This window comes from Thunnus albacares, chromosome 2 (genome assembly GCF_914725855.1).
Source record: "Thunnus albacares chromosome 2, fThuAlb1.1, whole genome shotgun sequence".
Lineage (NCBI taxonomy): Eukaryota > Metazoa > Chordata > Actinopteri > Scombriformes > Scombridae > Thunnus > Thunnus albacares.
The window spans coordinates 1,888,402-1,905,885 of record NC_058107.1 but is presented as its reverse complement, the minus strand read 5'-3'; the positions used below and the strand labels follow the sequence as shown (position 1 = coordinate 1,905,885).

Sequence of the window (17,484 nt, the reverse complement as noted above, 5' to 3'; positions counted from 1 at the left end):
GAGGGTGAGAGAGAGAAAGAGAAAGAGAGAGAGAGAGATTTGTAAGGCACTTGTATTTGAAAACTACTGGCTGAGTTCCCACTAGAGGCAGGGAGATCAGACTGAAAGACTGTGTGTCAGGAGTATGTATCCGCAAGTGTGTGTGTGTGTGTGTGTGTGTTTGTGTGTGTGTGTGTGTGTTTGTGTGTGCGCGCGCGTCTGGGAGAGACACAGAGAGAGACAGGCAGACAGACAGAGAGAGAGAGGAACCCGTTCAACCCATTTCAGCAGCAACTTTTCAGCCTGTCTACATGAGGTTTCACCCCGAATATGGAAGCTTTTCACTTCTTTTGTGTTTGATTTTTTTTTTTTCTACCATCCAGTCACCACAGATTTATGCTGCCCAACTTTTTGGCCGCGCTTTAGGTAAGTATTTGAACTGCTCGTCCTTCCTAAAGTCTTTTTCATTTCCAGCCTCACTGATTCAACACTTGTCTTGACCACTTTTTCCCCCTTATTCTATTTTTTTTTTTATACACTAGTGCACGACTTGTTTAAAAAGCTGTAACTCCATTCAAAATTTCATTTCAAAACTATTCTACTCCCACAACCGCTAATGTGTTCAAATAAGTTTTTTATTTTTTCCGTCACTGCAGGCACAAAGATATTTTATGTGTTGATGATGTGGGTGAGTGTGTGTCTGCGCTTGGTACAGTTTGTCTAAAACGATGTGTGTGAAACCAGACAGAGACTCTGTGTGTGGGAGAGTTTTGAAAAGGATGTATGTGCGAGAGAGAGAGAGAGAGAGAGAAGGAGAGAGAGAGAGAGAGAGAGAGAGGGAGATTGTGTGCACCGGACAAAGTGTGCCAAGTGTGAAAAGTGTGTGTGCGTGAGTGTGAGTGTGTGTGTGTGTGTGTGTGTTTTTTTCTAAAGCTTGCTCTGTGGGAATGCGGACTGCGGTAGCCAGTAGCGATGTTTGACTGGGAGGAACTGAGCCAGACAGTAGACAAAAGCGAGCAGGGCCGTCCAGACAGGGCAGGTCAGCCATTAGAGGCTGCAGCGGAGGGACAGGTCAGCCAGCTGCTGCTCCGCTCCGCTCGGCGAAGGGAGGGGATACCCCCGCCGCCTTTAAGCGTTTAGGGTGAAGGTTAGAGCTGCGGCCGGGGTTAGGGGGTGACCACCTCTCAAAATACTCACCTTGCACCTCGCCCTCTTCCACTTTGAGAAACCCCGGCGTGCTTTAGCACGTCTAAGAGCGGGCAGATGAGGTATCAGTTGAATGAGCTAAAAATAATTGCCCTTGCAGCATTGTTCAAATCTTTCACCACTGTGGTTTGCGCAGAAAAAATTTGAAGTGGCGACGCTTCCAAAATCAAAAGACCCCCAAAAATTGTGATGAATGACTTGCTAGAGTCAAGAAAAACTAGTAATGTGAAGGGGGGCAAAATGCAGCAAAGGAAGTGTAAATGTAGGAGGCGGTTAAATATAGACAGCAACAAAAGAGGAAGAATAGGAGAGACAGTAATTTTCACAGAGGTTGTTTTTTCTATTCCTTTTTTCGTTGGTTTTCCCCGTCGGCTCACGTGGGGGGTCGTTGGGTTTGGAATGTATTTAGTGACAGGAAATACTGGCCGTCCCAATGTATTTTTTTTTTTTTTTTTTTGCTGGTCTGCTTTTGTCCAAAGCTCTTAATCCATCGCAAAAAGCTGAGGCGTGAGGGAGTAGCAACAACCGAGAAAAACATCGGCCCCCTGGATCACAGATGTACACCACGGCCGCTGCTGCTGTAGTCTTCATAAAAAACATATTTACAGGCAGCGCAAAGGCTTAACACCAGGATGATAAAAACAACAACACACGCACACAAACACACAAATAAGTCTCGACTGATACGCGAGTGTTGGTGACTGATAACTGGAAAAGCAGCTCTTTGATGCTACACACAGCTGCTGTACGCTATAGGAACTGAAAAACAAGTGTCATCGCTTTAGGTCACGAATACAGATTTTGAAAAAAACAAAAACAAGTCCTATCTGAGGTCTGGAAAACATTAATTTAGAAAGACTGTGTGTTCATCTACGTGTGTGTGTGTGTGTGTGTGTGTGTGTGTGTGTACATGTAGCACATCTAAGGCTCTTAGACTGAAAGCAGAGTACAACTCATTCTCTGAAATGCCTGTACATGTAGAGTCTTGTTACCCAGATACACATCTCACAGCCCTCATCACCGGCGATGTCAACTGAACTCATACACTCCATAACCCAGAGAGCGATCAACAGCGAGGCCGCCACTGAAACGCAGGCCTCACTCTATTAACTTAAGCCTACATGCAACCTCTGATACCAGAGTGAGAAAAAAAAAAAAAAACCTGCAGAAAATTAGTGAGAGCACAAACTTTGCCGCTTGTTAAAGGATTACAGGTAGCCAAAGTCCTTTGTTGACGAAATGATAACACTTGGACTCTGGAGGTGAACTTGATTGTTTTGTCCCTAAAAAAATGGCTACACAGCATTTTGGGAACCTTGATAATTTTGTGATTTGTGTACTTGTTGATCAGCTATTACCGCCTGGTCAGTTCGAAGAGGGCAGCGGTTGTGTAAGCGGCTCCTGTGACCCCGCAGCCCGGCCTGGCCTGGCCTGGCCTGGCCTCAGCTGAGGTCTGGATGGACTTTGGTCCCAGGCTCGGAGCTCTATAAGCCCCTCTGCATCCCCTTGCTCCCTCCCAGGCCTGTGTGTGTGTACCTGGATTTGAATAGAAACCAGACAGTGATGCCCCCCCCCCCCACCTCCACCTCCCTCCTCCTCTGTCACCACTCCCGCGCGGGACAATGAGGATTTGTTAGTGCTCAGCCGCGAGCCTGCTGACACAAAGCGTATAGCCTCCTAGTCCCCGGCCCTGGAGTGTAGCAAGCTGAAGCACAGGCGGGCAGGACACCAGCAGGGGGGCCCGGGGTGGGGGGTTGAGGGTGGGTGGGTGGGTGGGAGTGGGGGCAGTTTTGCAGGGGTGGGATTAGCAGACAAGAGCTCTGGGTTGGGGGATGGGGGTCTGAAATGAACAGGAAATTACTGCCTTTGATGAGGCAGAGGCAGATTCGCACAGGCTGAACTCCTCTGGGCCTCTTCCCCCGGCCGTAAAAAAACCTGTTTGAGCAGAAAATGTCAAAACACTTCAAGGCTCCCATGTGTCACCTCCCTCTGGCTACGATGGAGTTGTTAAGTCCGTACACAGGTGCTAAGCAAACACTCACAAAAGTTTGCGCTTTTTTTCTCCCCCTTCCCCTCCCTCCACCTCTGTTACTTGCTCCCCCTTCTCCAGCCGTTGCCTTCCCTTCCTTTTCCTCCCCTTCAGACGCCAGCCCCTGACCATGTCATGGGAATCCTATTAAGCTCTGCGTCCCTCCGACCCATTTTCACCCCGCTGAAAAAAAATCACAGCTCAGTCCATATCGCACTGCGGGGGAAACCGCAGACCCCAGCATTTAAATTTAGCCTTCTGCATAAATATTTCAAAACCCATGAGGGCGTGGAAAATATTGTAAATATACTGGTCATTACATCAAAGTAAGAAGAGCAGAGATGGGGAGATAAATGGGAGTGTAAAATCAGGATTTTTCATGCTTTCAGTGAATAGTAATTTGCTTTGGTTAAGTACAAAAAAAGGAACTGGCTTGCCAGTTTGCCCCACAAGATATGTGCAAGGCCTTTAGCCAACTTTGACCCAAAACAGCAGGAAGAGGAGGCAATGTGCTTTTTTACAGGGTTGTTCTCCCCTCCTTCACAATTAAATAATGATTCAAAGCCTTAAAAGAGAATTACATTCTTTCCACTGACACCCACTACGTTTCACTCTCACGTCTCACATAGAGAGCTCCCTTCGTGCCGCGTGTGTGTGTGTGTTTGCGTTCCTGAGCGTGAGGGGAGATGGTAATGTGTGTTCAGTGAATATCAGGGTCGATTAGAGAGTCTCGTCTGGTCGGGCTACAGCAGATTAGACAGGCGAAGCAGATACAGGCCGCAGGCTGGTCGTCTGGCGCTCTGACCCACATTGCTCTGATGTGCACGTCACTTCCCATTACGCTGACAATCGGACGCCACATCAGCTGAGCACGCCGTGATCTGCATACCCTCCCCGCGGGGCGAGGCCTCGCTCTCTCTCGCGCAAACCTCATGTTGTCATACGCCAACCTTGGCCGTCCCGCCGCCTGGCTACAGGAAGTGTTGGATGAGTCACAGTGAGGCATCGTCATCGTGGCTCTTGGTCCTAACTGTGTGGGTGGTAGATTTGGCACGCTAGCAGAATGTTGACCTTGATGCTAATATGCTAATATCTAAGCTTCAGGATGTCAAGTCAAATAAGTAAAAGCTTGTGACAGAGCATCCTCTGTGCTTTATTTTTAGCCAAAAGCAGCGTGTAACTAAATTAATATCAGCTTTCCGCATTAAGGGCTGTCCGAACCAAATATTCAGACCAACGGCTTAAAAAATCGCCAGCAGTATTTATCACCACAATGAGTCAGACAAGGTTTTAATATCAGCTGCCTGTTTGTCCTTGTTGTCTCTTTAAAGTGAAGCAATTCCAAGACTGGCTCCAGTTTGTCAAGCAGTTCAAGTGGCCATGATGAACTGGCTGTTTTTCGCTTGCAGCTGAAAAAAGCTTGTTTTTCTTCTTCTTTAAATCTACCACTCCACATGTCCCTGCCCTCAGCAGGTGATGCTGAATGGGAGTCGAGGTGAAAGTGCAGAACATTTACAAAACACAAGATTGAATCTGATCTCTCAATTTGACATTTCAACAAGTACTTGGACCAAAAAAAAAAAAAAATACACGTATCCAGCAAGCCTGTCACTGGTGCGCCTGTGCATGCATACTTGTGTATATAATGCGTAAGAGGCCTCGGTGGCGGTTCTGCAGCTGGCTGACAGAGACAGGTCTGTTTGCAGGCTGCCTGAAAGATAATTGGCAGCTATGGAGTGAAAAGCGGGCTCAGCAACAGATAAGGGCTGTGTGGAAAGCTCCATAATCAGCACGGATTAGCAAATGATAAATCATGGGTTCACACAAGTATGCTGTCATTGCTGGAAGAGTCAGAGAGAGAGAGAGAGGTAGGAGAGAGCGGAAGAGGAGAGATATGGAAAGAGTGGGATAGAGAGCATGTGAGAGGAAGAGAAGAGAGTGAATAGTAGGGAAGATGTGGATGTTTTTGCTGTAATTCAAAAGAAAAACACAATAATACCATCTAGCAGGTCAGCAGGAGAGGCAGGCTGAGAGGCGGAAATGAAAAGAGAGGAAAAATTAAAAGCTCTGCCAACACTCCGGCTAATACAATCTTCTGCCTGTCAGATTACCTTCTTTAATCCAGAAAGGTTTAACGCCTCTTAGAAATCTGAAAGGAGACATGAATTCAGCAGAGATTTTCCTCTGCAAGGGGAGGAAGAAGGTGCTGGGGAGGAGGGTTAAGTCTCTGAGCAACTCTCCAAAGCACTGGCCTCAACAACTCTACTGCAACAGTCGTCAAACTGCTATGCAGAGGATCAGCCAAATCAAAACCGCCGCAATGCTCGACTCGAACATAGCCGACTTTTACCGCAGTCTTAGTCTACTGTCGGGAGTCACGCATTTATGCATCTCTAAAAATATCACCCATGAGCTCTGTGTTTTTTTTTTTTTTTATCCACAGCGGAGTGAACGGTTGCCTGTCTTTCATAAATACAGTAGGACAAAAAGATGAGCTTAACTTTGGCTTAGGCGGAGCTGATCAGGTCAACAGAGCACAAAGCACGGTGCAGCGCATTAAGGACACAGTGTCCCTGCTGGTTGCGACGCAGAGACACGCTCCCCTACTGGGATGGGGCGCGATGCTTTGTAATGTCACGCAAAAAAAAAACAAAAAAAAACTGGGTAATGTGGCTTTATGGGAATAAAATGGCACTGTAGACGAGCTGACCTGTTTATTCTAGTAGGTGTAGGAAGGCACTAACAATGCCAGTATTAGTGGCTTTGATTCCAACTGGAGCTAAAAATGGAGGACGGTGTGGTTTAGGGAGGTGCTACAGCTCATCACAACAGACAAAATGGCAAAATAAAAAAATGTTCAGGTATAAAATTTGGAGCTTTGTGTATCTCTCATTGTCTTCGGTGTGTGTATGTTACTGCACCGGTGGCTGCTGTAGGATTATTTTTTCCGGGTGCACCAACGCCGCTGTTACAGGAGCTTAATTTACACTGAAATGAGGCGTTTCACCTCCTCCGACAACCTGCTCCCTATCCCTTCACTTTCTGCTCAGTTATTTTGTGAAAACACATCAGCAACATAATTTGGATCCACTAGGTCTGTCTGGCTGTTAGCTGGCACAGGCGGCAGCATCTGGGAGGAATAAAGATCGATCAGTATCCAGGTCATTCCCATGCTGGCTCACCCTGCTGGCTCCCACTGATAACGGAAATATGAAATCAGAATTGCCACCCTTGCTTCCCTGCCCCGTGCTATTCCTAAATCTCTCAGTGTGAGGCTTCCCTGCTTTGTGGGTGGGGTGGGTGGAAGAGATGGGGGGAGAGAGGGGGGTGTTTTTAAGATGATGATGATGATGATGATGACGGTGATGGCCCGGTTCCCTTGCTCCCTGCTGTATATTACCGCAGTCCGGGGGGTGCAGCAAACTCGAGCGGCCGGGCAGACAAGGGGGGAAACGCTGATCCCTGTGCTCGCCGACAATCCCGCCACTGCACTGCGTCGGCACGACAGATTAAAAACGTTGTATAACCTTTTGTTTGGGTTTCTTGAGGATACATTTGTTTGTGTTCGGCTAGATATTTCTGTGTGCTCTAATGACTCAATTAAGGCCCCGAGATTCAAACAGACGTTACTGTGAGCTCCCGAATAACGAAATATGATAGTTAGCGCGAGGATTTTTTTTGGGGTGTGAGCTTTGACAATGCCAGTGTTCAAAAGGGGCCGCGAGTCTGACCTGGGGATAAAGTCTGTTGAAGATAAGAAGTGGCAGCAGGCTCCAGAGAAATGTCACGGTTAAATCCAGAAGACAACCACAAAGGGCTCTCTCATCCCGCTTTGTTAGAGATCCTCAAAACTGCTGCGAAAAGAGCCCGGGATACATATTCATCAGCCTCGGCGCTCATGACTGAAATGAGCCGACAAAGCTTTGGAGAAGAGAGAGGAGTGTGACATACAGTGCAGTTCTCTCAGGCATGCTGCAGGAGTGGATAAGTCAACTAGAGCCAGACTGACGTGATGTGATCAAGTGCATCAATGCTGGGTTCAAAGGTGCACAGCAGAGAGAGAGAAAAGACAGACGGGGGGAGAAAAACAGGGCAGACAGACAGACAGACAGGGGCGTCAATCAGCAGCGAAGAGAGTGAGGATACTGGCTGCTGCGAGGAGGAACTGAGAAGAAGATGGGGGGTAAAGGTAAGTCATAAGCAGGGAGGTCGGTACGTTAGAGAAAACCGTATGTCACCGTCAAAGGAGAGCCACGGGTTAATGCTGAGAAAAGAGCTGGCAGCAGAGATAGGAGCTGGCTCAGCCACAGTTAAAGTTGCAAATGAAACCCCTGGAGCCTTGGCAGGATGATCCATGGCACGTGGAGGCAGGGTGTTTCTGGAAAGGCTTGGCGCTCCGCCTGAAGGAGTCCCTACACTGAAGCAGGGCCGGCCTGGCCACTGCTGCCAGTACCCAGGTTAAGTCAGTACGGCTTCACAATGGTTATGAATCATTTTTAAACCCCTCAAGATCCAGAGAATCCTACTAAGGCTTGTCCAATCATGCCTGACAGAAAAGTTCAGTAAATATTCCAGTGCAGGGTTTTGTCAGAAATGAAAGTTCTTGAGAGGTGCAGTTTTTTTGCCAATATTTAGTATCTTAGAAGACGGGAATCCAGCTTTCCAAGATGCAAACTGTGACCACAATAACTTATCCCCTCCTTTTCCCTGTCACTGCCAAATAATTACAACAAAAGGCAGCAGGTTATTTTTACTTTTTCCTTCCTTGAATTTTATTCTGATCACGGTATTCACTCCTGAAATTATCTTTAATCCCAATACTAAGACTAACAATAATCATCACATGTTTACAACCTATTCATTCATACCACAATAGCACAGAACTGCCTTCAGTAGCATCAAATCAGTTTAAGATATTGATTAGTTCTACTGTAAATCTACAGTCAATCAAATGACATCACATGTCATATCAGACATGAACATTTATATGTTACTGCTCAGCCACTATTGCTACCATATATTTATCTCACCCTAATTTATTTATTGACTTCCACATTTTATAAATCAGCCCTGTTATATCACGGACCATTCCACTTTGCAAATGTGTGACAACAAACGCAAGCAGTGTGACAGCTAAATATGATACTGCGCGACCCCGCTGCACCGCTAAATCTCATTATAAACTTCTTAATTCGAGCAGATATTAAAATGTCCAATCTGACTTAAAGCCTATTTTGTGACTGACACAGCAATTAAGGCATATTTGTTGAATTTGATTGAGTTTGCCCACGAAGAGGATCACTCACTGCGCTGGTGATTTTAGCGATTTAATCTCCTCATGCACTTCCATTAGGAGATGTCTCGCAGTGCCAGCGGATTGTATAATAATAATAATTGTCAAGAGGCATGATGGGATGGGAAAGTGTGTGAGAGCATATGCTGGCAGCCTCACAGCCTGAGTATTTTTGAACAGGCGTCTGAGCTATGCTGGGAGTTTCACGTTAACTGTGGGTACAGTAATGTGAGCAAAATATTTGTCAGAGGAAATTGACAGATATTTGGCATGTTTTGAACGTCTAAAAGGTGGTTGTCCTAAGATGGCTCGCTTGTGAGATTCTGTGAAATGGACACACAATGTCAAATGAAAAGTGAAAGAAATACAATTTCATCATGAATTAACCGGAAACAGTAGGAGTGTTGATACTGTAACAGTCCGGTGGAAAGTTAGGAAGGTTTAATGAGTTGATACAGTCACCCTGTGCTCCAGAGATCCCAGGATCACTTCCTGTCTCAACATTTTCAATTCCTGGATTTTTCTGACTTTACCAGAACCATAACCAAGCCTAGCTGACGAACCTTAACCCTAGAAAAGAGAAACCGTATGTACAACACATTCTTGTTCCACGAGCACAAATTGAATTCCCCAGTGGTTCTAGTATGAAAATAGATTCCCACATGGACCACGTCTTCATACTTCAATCAGTATTTTGGTCCTTACAGTTACACTGATAACTCTGGATGTGGAGAACCTTTTCTTTAGTAATGCCTAATCTTCCTCAAGTGAACCCGTTACCTTTTCACACGAGAAACAGGCTAAATGCTGAGTCCAATTCAGACAATCCTAGCATAGCTGACATGTACGATACACCGAATCGAAAAATTTGTGCTCGTTTTGCTGAATTTTGTGCATCTGTGTTGCGTTGGCCTTGTTTCAGGCAGCACGGAGTTCTGGCTGCAGACCAGCCAGCTATGCAGGCAACACGACAGAGTACACTGTGTGCTTCTCATTGTCCAACCCCTGGAATGTGCTGACGACGCAGGGTTCACACTGGTTCAGTCACACTGTTGCACTCTTCACTCTGGCCCTGTCAGGCTCTCATGCTCGCCCAGCTATTTTTACACGCTATACTTTTGCAAGTTTGTCAGTTATGCAAAGTTTCTGGGGACCACGCCAGCAGCGGAATTATCAAGAACCCTGACGCGGAAGTACAGCCACGCCTCAAACCGATGAATAAATCAGCATGCAGTGAGTTAACATACATTTCCCATAAGTTCTCCCCTTGCAGGGAGAGCGGAAGTCAAGTCAGATGAAAAAAAAAGAGGGGGGTAAAGGAAAGGGAGAGATATTTGAGAATGAAAAAAGCCTCTGTGTGTCTCAGGCGCACAGCCAAACAGTACAAGTGCCAAGAGGGGAAGCCATTGAAGCCAGAGCCAGAGAGACTGAAAAAACTATTACTTCCCACCTTGTTTGTCAGTGGAAACAGAGAAAAAAATAGGAAAATGCCAGAAACTGTATTCTTTGCAAAGAAAAGGAGGTAAGCGGGCATCTAGCTTTCTTAGAGATAAGAAAAACTGGGGGAAAATTAACAAATATATGGCCATGGTTTGTGTATTGAAGCAATGTAACACAAAAGCTATTGTCCAAAAAAATAGCTATGATATTGGTTATTTAGATTCAAGGTGAAGATTATTTTCAAGGAAAATTCATCTTGAGACATTTGGGGTTTTGTTTTTAGGGGTAAACACTACAGACAGGAGAAATGGAGGGCGAGGGAAATAATTCATGTTTTAGTATTATATTGTGGCGATAATGACGTCTCCTCCGTGGTCAGTGAACTGTGTCAAACCAGGAAAAAGTGAATTGTACCTCACTCTTCCCAAAGTGATCATTCATTATGCAGGACGCGAGGAGTGTGTGGCTCTTGTCTGAAAGCCTACGGTGTGTGGAGAACACATACAAAAATCTGCAGATCCAATTCTCTCATTTTCCATCTGATTGATCTAACAGAACACAAATCCTACCGAGCTGCGACAACCCTCTCTACAATGAGTTGCATCATACATTCACTACCTCCCTACAAGGTTTCAGTACCCTTCCAAATTAAAACCCCGACCTACGTGAAATGCCAAAATTCGTTGTGAAAAAGAGGATGTAGAACAAACAAAATACTGTGTTCCAAATCTCTTCTTCTGTGTTGAGGGAAGCAGGCAAAACAGTGGAGAGAGAGAGCGAAAAGGAGAGACAGACAGACAGACAGACAGAGAGAGAGAGAGCATTAATAAAACATGACTGCATGATTTTCCAACCTCAAAGAGACGAACACAGGAAGGCGCACTCCCAGAGCAGTAGCTGAGGTTCAACGCAGGGTAAAGGGAACAGTAATCATCTCTAACTAGCTCAACACTGCAGTGCACTAGTTTAAGCTGTGGGGCACAGCGGCATTCTCTGATCACACTTGTACCAATTCGCCTCCTTCCACGAGCCTGACTGACGCTGTCCTTTTATTCATGCCATTTCAGATTACCCTCCACCCCCACCTCCCCCCCCTCCATTCCTTTTTGTTCCTCTTCTTGCTGCAGGCTGAAGAAGACAGATGAGAGTTGTGTTAGTAGTTTTACAGAAGCTGAGGACGATGACAATCATGATGGCGTTCACCACGTCTGCAGGGCTATTTAAAGAAACCCAAGCCCTTTGCATCACCGCCTCTCCTCACTCCTGCTGGCTTCCCATCAACGTAATTTGAACCTCACGCCGACATGGGTGGTAACACGCCTTGGCATGGAGTTGCTCCGCACAGGCCAAGAGAAACACAGAAGAACGCACAGATACACACACGCATGATTGTGATACTCAGCACACAGCTATATCTAGCTAGTCTTTCTTGGTGTCGATTAGCATTATAAAATTAGCATTTTTCCATCGTTTTTACCATCTGTTGACAGCTGAGATGGATATATAAATCACTGACACCATAGCAGGCTTACGAAAAAGCAAAACACATGTTTAAATTTGAATTGCAGACATTTTAAATATATGTGGTTTGGATGGGGACCAACAAGCGAGGGACAGGCAAGTGTTTCTGTGATTTTCCACTTGTCTGAGTCAAACTGAGAGGCTGACGACAAATGAAAATGCACTCTGGAGCTCGGTTTTCTTACTTGTATGTTTCATGTGTTGATTTTCTCTGACAAATCAAAAAGCTGCTATCAATCAAACAAACCAATGGTGAGACACAGAGCGCTTCACGGTGCCCACGGTGAACATTCAACGCTGTCGGTGAGTTTGAGCTCTGACCAAAACCATCGACCGTTGACTGTACCCTGAGGGTCACCACAGCACACACGCACACCATCATCTGGAAACCATGCATCATGAGGCATTTCACTTCAGAGCATACAGGCGGGAGCACAGTCGGCAGATGGACTTGTTCGTCGTCGACGGGACCAAACCCGTGACCTTAAGACCAATCCATCAGACAGCGGCTTCACCTGTGACGCAGGAGGCGTTCACTATTAAGGCTGCAATAAACATTCATTGCTGTCGGTGGGTTTACATGAGAATAACTCACTGATCAATGAATGCAGACTGCGGTTCAATCACCCCAGTAACCAATCAGACACGAGGACTGACGACAGCAACTGATGTGTACTCAAGGATTTCATACAACACACTGATGGTAACGTGGAACAGGGAGGAAACCAAAGCTTCATATGGTTACTGATAATCAATAACAAGAGCCTCACATACCTGTCCAGCTTTTAAATATGAGCACACTGTGTGCAGTTTACTGATGTCAACTTACAGGATAAATTACCTAAAAACATTCATACAGTGTTTACATAAATCTAGTGGTTCAAGTTTAGTTTCTTTCCAGAATTGTCGCTGTTGATAATCCACATGCTTCCAATGAAAACTGTTCACTGTTTATGGAGAGAATTGTCGCTTTTTAATCGTGTCTCAGTGGTTTCACCTCATTTGAGTAACACGATGAAAATCACATTGACTGAGGAAATCTAATTGTACAACATGTCTATTTTTATTGTTCTAAGTGACATTATTGATGTGCGGTGACGCAGATCTAAGTGCAGATTGAGTCTGAACTGTTACAACTCAAAATTGAATAATTACCAAATTCAATTGTATCAATTTGAATGGCTGCCTTAAAACTAATGTCATTGTTTTAAAGACTATTGTACGGTGAAATGAAACAGACAAAGACATTTTCTCATTGGATGGATACTGATAGAATACAGACACATGAAGAAAGGCAGCTACACATATCGCCTGTGAAATAAGGATCTAAATGTCTATTATCAATTCAACAAACATTTGATATGATGCATTGCTGGAAATGTGTTTTTACTCAGCGTCTTGTTTGTTAAGGTTGTCAACACATTATTCTCCATGTTTTAGATCTGTTGTCTCCAGACCTTGCATGAAGACAACAACTGGGTCTCGTCTTTAACAGACACTACTATTATGATTTTACTTTGTATACAGTCCAATGCAAAGCAAGCAGGTAGGAGGTTCAGTGTCCTGCCTAAAGCAGGCTTCCCACCATGACCCAGATGTTAAATTCCATAAGTTTTCTCTCATTTTCCATTACTAAGTGCGACCTCTTCCGTGACCTCAAAATTGCACTCGGTTCTTGTTTGTTAATGTTGTCTGCTTTCCACTTCACTTGGGCTGAAAACCATTGACTGCAACAAATGTGTGAAACAAGCTGGAAAATCCCGTCGGCTATATTGCACGAAGCGACCGTTCTTTTGCAGATTATTATTCCCTGACCTACAACTTTCCCAAACTTTCCATGTCTACAGCACCTCTCCAAACTTCAATGATATTCCTGGAATTCTAAGACCAGAGGGAACCCTGTCAAGGACACTTTTAAAGACAGACAGGCTGCTGTGGGGGCTGAGCCTGGGACATTTGTAATTACAGGACAGTCATCCAAATGCACTGTAACTAAAATGTAACACAGACGTGAAACAGAGACTCAATGAATTCTGTCTTGATTCAAATCAACCCGATCAAATATATACATATATTTTAAAAAAGTGAAACAGTCTGTGCCGGTGATTCTTGGAAAGTTAATCAGCCTCATAACCCTATTTCAGTGTGTAATCGGAGGAGATATAGACATATGGAAATAATCTCGCAGTAATTGCCCTGTAAGGTTATGTTAACATGCTGGGAAATTTCAAACACATTGATGTTTTCCAACCAGAGCAGAGCCGAAAGCATGTTCTCTTTCTTGTTTACAGTGGAAAAGTGTCGGAGGGGACAATGAGAAGCAGCCCGGGTCACTTCTTGTCTTTCAACTGTCTCGACAAAGATCAATCTAACACGATACGTGACACACACACACACACACACACACACAGTCTACCTTAGGTGCTGGACATGAAGATACAAATCTTAAGCTGTAAAATTAGTCTAATAAAATAACAATTACTATGTTTATATATAAAATTCTAATTTTTATGTCATCTTTACAAGATTTTTGGGGTGAATTACAGATTTTTGCACAGTAAACTAATGAGAAACAAATGAAGACAAAAATGGAAACCAATATTTTTAGACACAATTTTTCTAATAAACAAGATTATTTTTGTGTTTGTGTAAAAACACAACTGAAACAGTTTCTATAAAATTAAGTTCCTTCCTTCCGAGTTGGCAGCTCTTTTTTAAAGCTCTGAGAAATTGTGATACATTACTGACTTCAAATGAAGGATTAATCTGCAAATATATAACTTTAATAACTAAAAGAAACGTCAGCACAGTAAAGCAGTATATCTACAGAGGCCTGTGTGCGGCGGATGGACACTGTTCACTACATATATTAGGGCCACACAAAAGTCTGCTTGTTTATCCCTGTGGAGTTGGGCTTTGTCATCACACACTGTGAAGTTATAGGCACTGACACTGGGAACAGCGTGACCCACTTCTCCCTGACCTGGAAACACTCCGCAGGCTGACCCCGAGTCTAACGCCAACGCGAGTTGCATCAACCGAGCAAAAAAAAAAAAAAAGAGACGGTGAATCAAATCTAGGCTAATCATGAATTATTAAAGGCTAAAGTGATAAGAAAGCATAGAGGTCAGCACCAGCAGCAGCTCCCAAACACTCTGCGGCACTCACATCATGTTCCAAGTGCAAAAAAGGCTGGGGCACCCATGGGAGAGGGAAAGAAAAAGCCTACTACTAGTGGTGTTTCATTCTTCACCAGCTTACCTATACATTCACTTCAGTCAAACACTGAAAACTCACACTGAAATCCACTTTTACAAGAGAAATAAAAAAAAACACAACAAAAGGAACAAAGAGAGGGATCTGAAGCAGCGTCAAGTGTTTGACTGCTCTGCTGCGTAGCACGTAGGAAAATGAAAACCTGGTGATCTTGAATGACTTTTGGACACAGGCACATAAAGTTAGCCCAGTTATGTGAGGACAAAGGAAAGGCATGTGCTGGGCTCCAGCCAAGTACTTCCATATGGGTGTTGAGTTCACTGGGTCCAGGTGGCACGTGGGAGTATACATCACACGCAGGTCAGGAAAGGATCTACTGCCCCCTGCTGGCCTACAACATGTAGTGCTGTAGGAGGCCTGTGTTCTGATATGAGGTGGGTTTCTTTAACAAATCAATCACTCTTTGATGTCAGAAAGATCAGATTCCAAAACATAATTCAATAAAAATCAAGTCTTTCTTGGCAAACTATACTTCCTTAAACTTAAAGAGCTATGTCATACAATACACCTATTTTACTTTAATTATCCAATTAGACATTTATTGCGATGTACACATAACATTTCATGCCTGTTGTGTGCATTTCCTGAGAGATACTGGTTAAAATGTACAGCAACGAATGAAAAGCAAGCATGCAGAGAAGCAGTCTGATGAAGCTGAAGAGTGAAACCGCTCGGGGCCAAAGTTGAGAAGAGAAAGTCCCGTCCTTGTGTTGGAATAGGCAGCTGGTAATGATTAACCATGGAACAGAGGTAGTCACCAAAGAACCCTGATAACCCCTCTGACGACCCACTCTGCAGCTATTGGTCAGCTGTGAACTGGGACTAAAGAGAGAGAGGGAGGGGGGGGTTGGGGAAGAGTTTGAACCCGGCGACAGAGCCAGGTCATCCAAGAGGTGATTGGAGGAGGAGCCACAGGGAGCAAAACATGTCCTGATACACAGCACAAAACATCTAAATAGGAAGGATATGATTTATGTTGCTTCAGTTATTTATCACTTGAATAAATGCAGAAACACAGGCCTGAACAATGATTACATAAAAGATGAGCCAGAAAAGATAAATAATTGATCCAAATGGATGTGTGAATGATTAAGTGTGCAGCTACAGTTTTTATGGACTCTAGCATTTTACATCTGTGCCCAGGACACTCCACTTCTCTTATAGGTTTATAACCCTATGAACCAATCAATCCCAAATAAATGACCATCTGTAGATCACCATCTCTTCTCATGAAGATGCTGATGCATGCTCCAAGTTTAGGTAGAAAGATTCATATGAAGGGTCAAAACAAAACATTCTCATTTGAGATACGCGAGTTGACATTAGGACTTCATCTACAGGGCTAGTGTTGAAAACAGCTGTTGCTAACTCAGCTATTTGGCCCCTGACCTGGGTTTTTTGGTCACTGAATGGGGGTCTCTGAATTCCCACCCCTGTCAGAGCATTTACAAGCCTGAGGAGCCCTGCCTCAGCCCCCCTTGACCCCAGCATCACCCTTGCCCAGTACGTGCACCGGGGCATCCTGGGAGGAGAATAGGGCCAACAGAGAGAGAGAGAGAAGCTGCGGCCGTGAGCCCACCTCGTCAAGTTTACAACCCAATCAGCCTCGGCCTCATAAATCCGTGCCTCCTCCTGCAGCACGCAACAATGCCAGCCATTCACTGTGTGCGCAGGTTTAATAGTTCCTCTCCGGCTTCCTTCCACTTCTTAGCCCCCTCTCCCCACCCTTTTCTCCTCTCGCAGGTTTATAGAGGGAACGATGAGAAAAGCCGGAGAAGAGCTGCACACAATCAGGTCAGTGCAGAGTCACGGCGAGGTCAGCAGTTTCTGAACTGTGTCCGACCTCTGACCCCTCCACGGTGCCACCTGGCGCTGTGATGGCAGCCAGGGGAGTGCCGGGTGAACTTCGCCTGAACCTGGACCTTAACATTGGACCATCGCCTCACCCCTGCCCCCTTGCTCCCAGTTTCCTCCTGGGAGGAACATATTTTTGACATTTTTACATCTCACGTGTTAGGTTTGCATGTCATGCACCATGCAGAGAGACTTCTGATAACAGATTAAACTTTTATGTACAGGATATGCTCACTGACCACTTGGCCAAAATGTTTCTACACAGCAGAACAAATAACAGAAAAAATATTATTTTCTATTTTGCTTAAGCAAGGAAACAATAATCCTTCCTATCATCAATCAACAGCTGCTTTTAGACATTTCATTTTGTCTCCCAGTCACTGCTTAAGAGCCAGGGGACCAGAGCTTATGAAAGAGGCAGCTCCATTATTATTGAGTTCATACTCCCCTCTTGTGGATTTGTCAGGAAATTATAACCCATTCATTAAACTTATGGCACCCTATTTTACCACTAGATGGAGCTCTCTGTCTAATGATTTAATTCATGGCCAGAAACTAAAACTGGCCCACAATATACTGTAGCTGTGTTTTATGAGGTCTGTATTCTATTTTTCTGGTATTTACGACTAATATTTATGATTGTAATGTAGTGACACAGTGCTACACAACAGGTCAGTGACTGAAGAGCGAAGTGGGAAAACTAAGTAATGACAAATTGAAGACAGCACACATTATTGACTTGTCATGTTAGGAAAAGCACAGGTGTTACTAATAAGATTAACAATGGCTCTGTTCTATTCAAGTATCCCAATAAGCCAGCATGCATAATACCAGGAGCCTGAAACTGAAGCAGCTAAATGGAATTCAGCCGTCATTCATTTTATCT

General features: G+C 44.6%; 1 protein-coding gene across 2 annotated transcripts in view; it reads right to left on the bottom strand.

Annotated features, from left to right (window-relative positions):
* Window positions 1-17,484, bottom strand: part of nr6a1a (nuclear receptor subfamily 6, group A, member 1a) — a 91,763-nt gene that overhangs the window by 50,240 nt on the left and 24,039 nt on the right. The window lies entirely within an intron of this gene.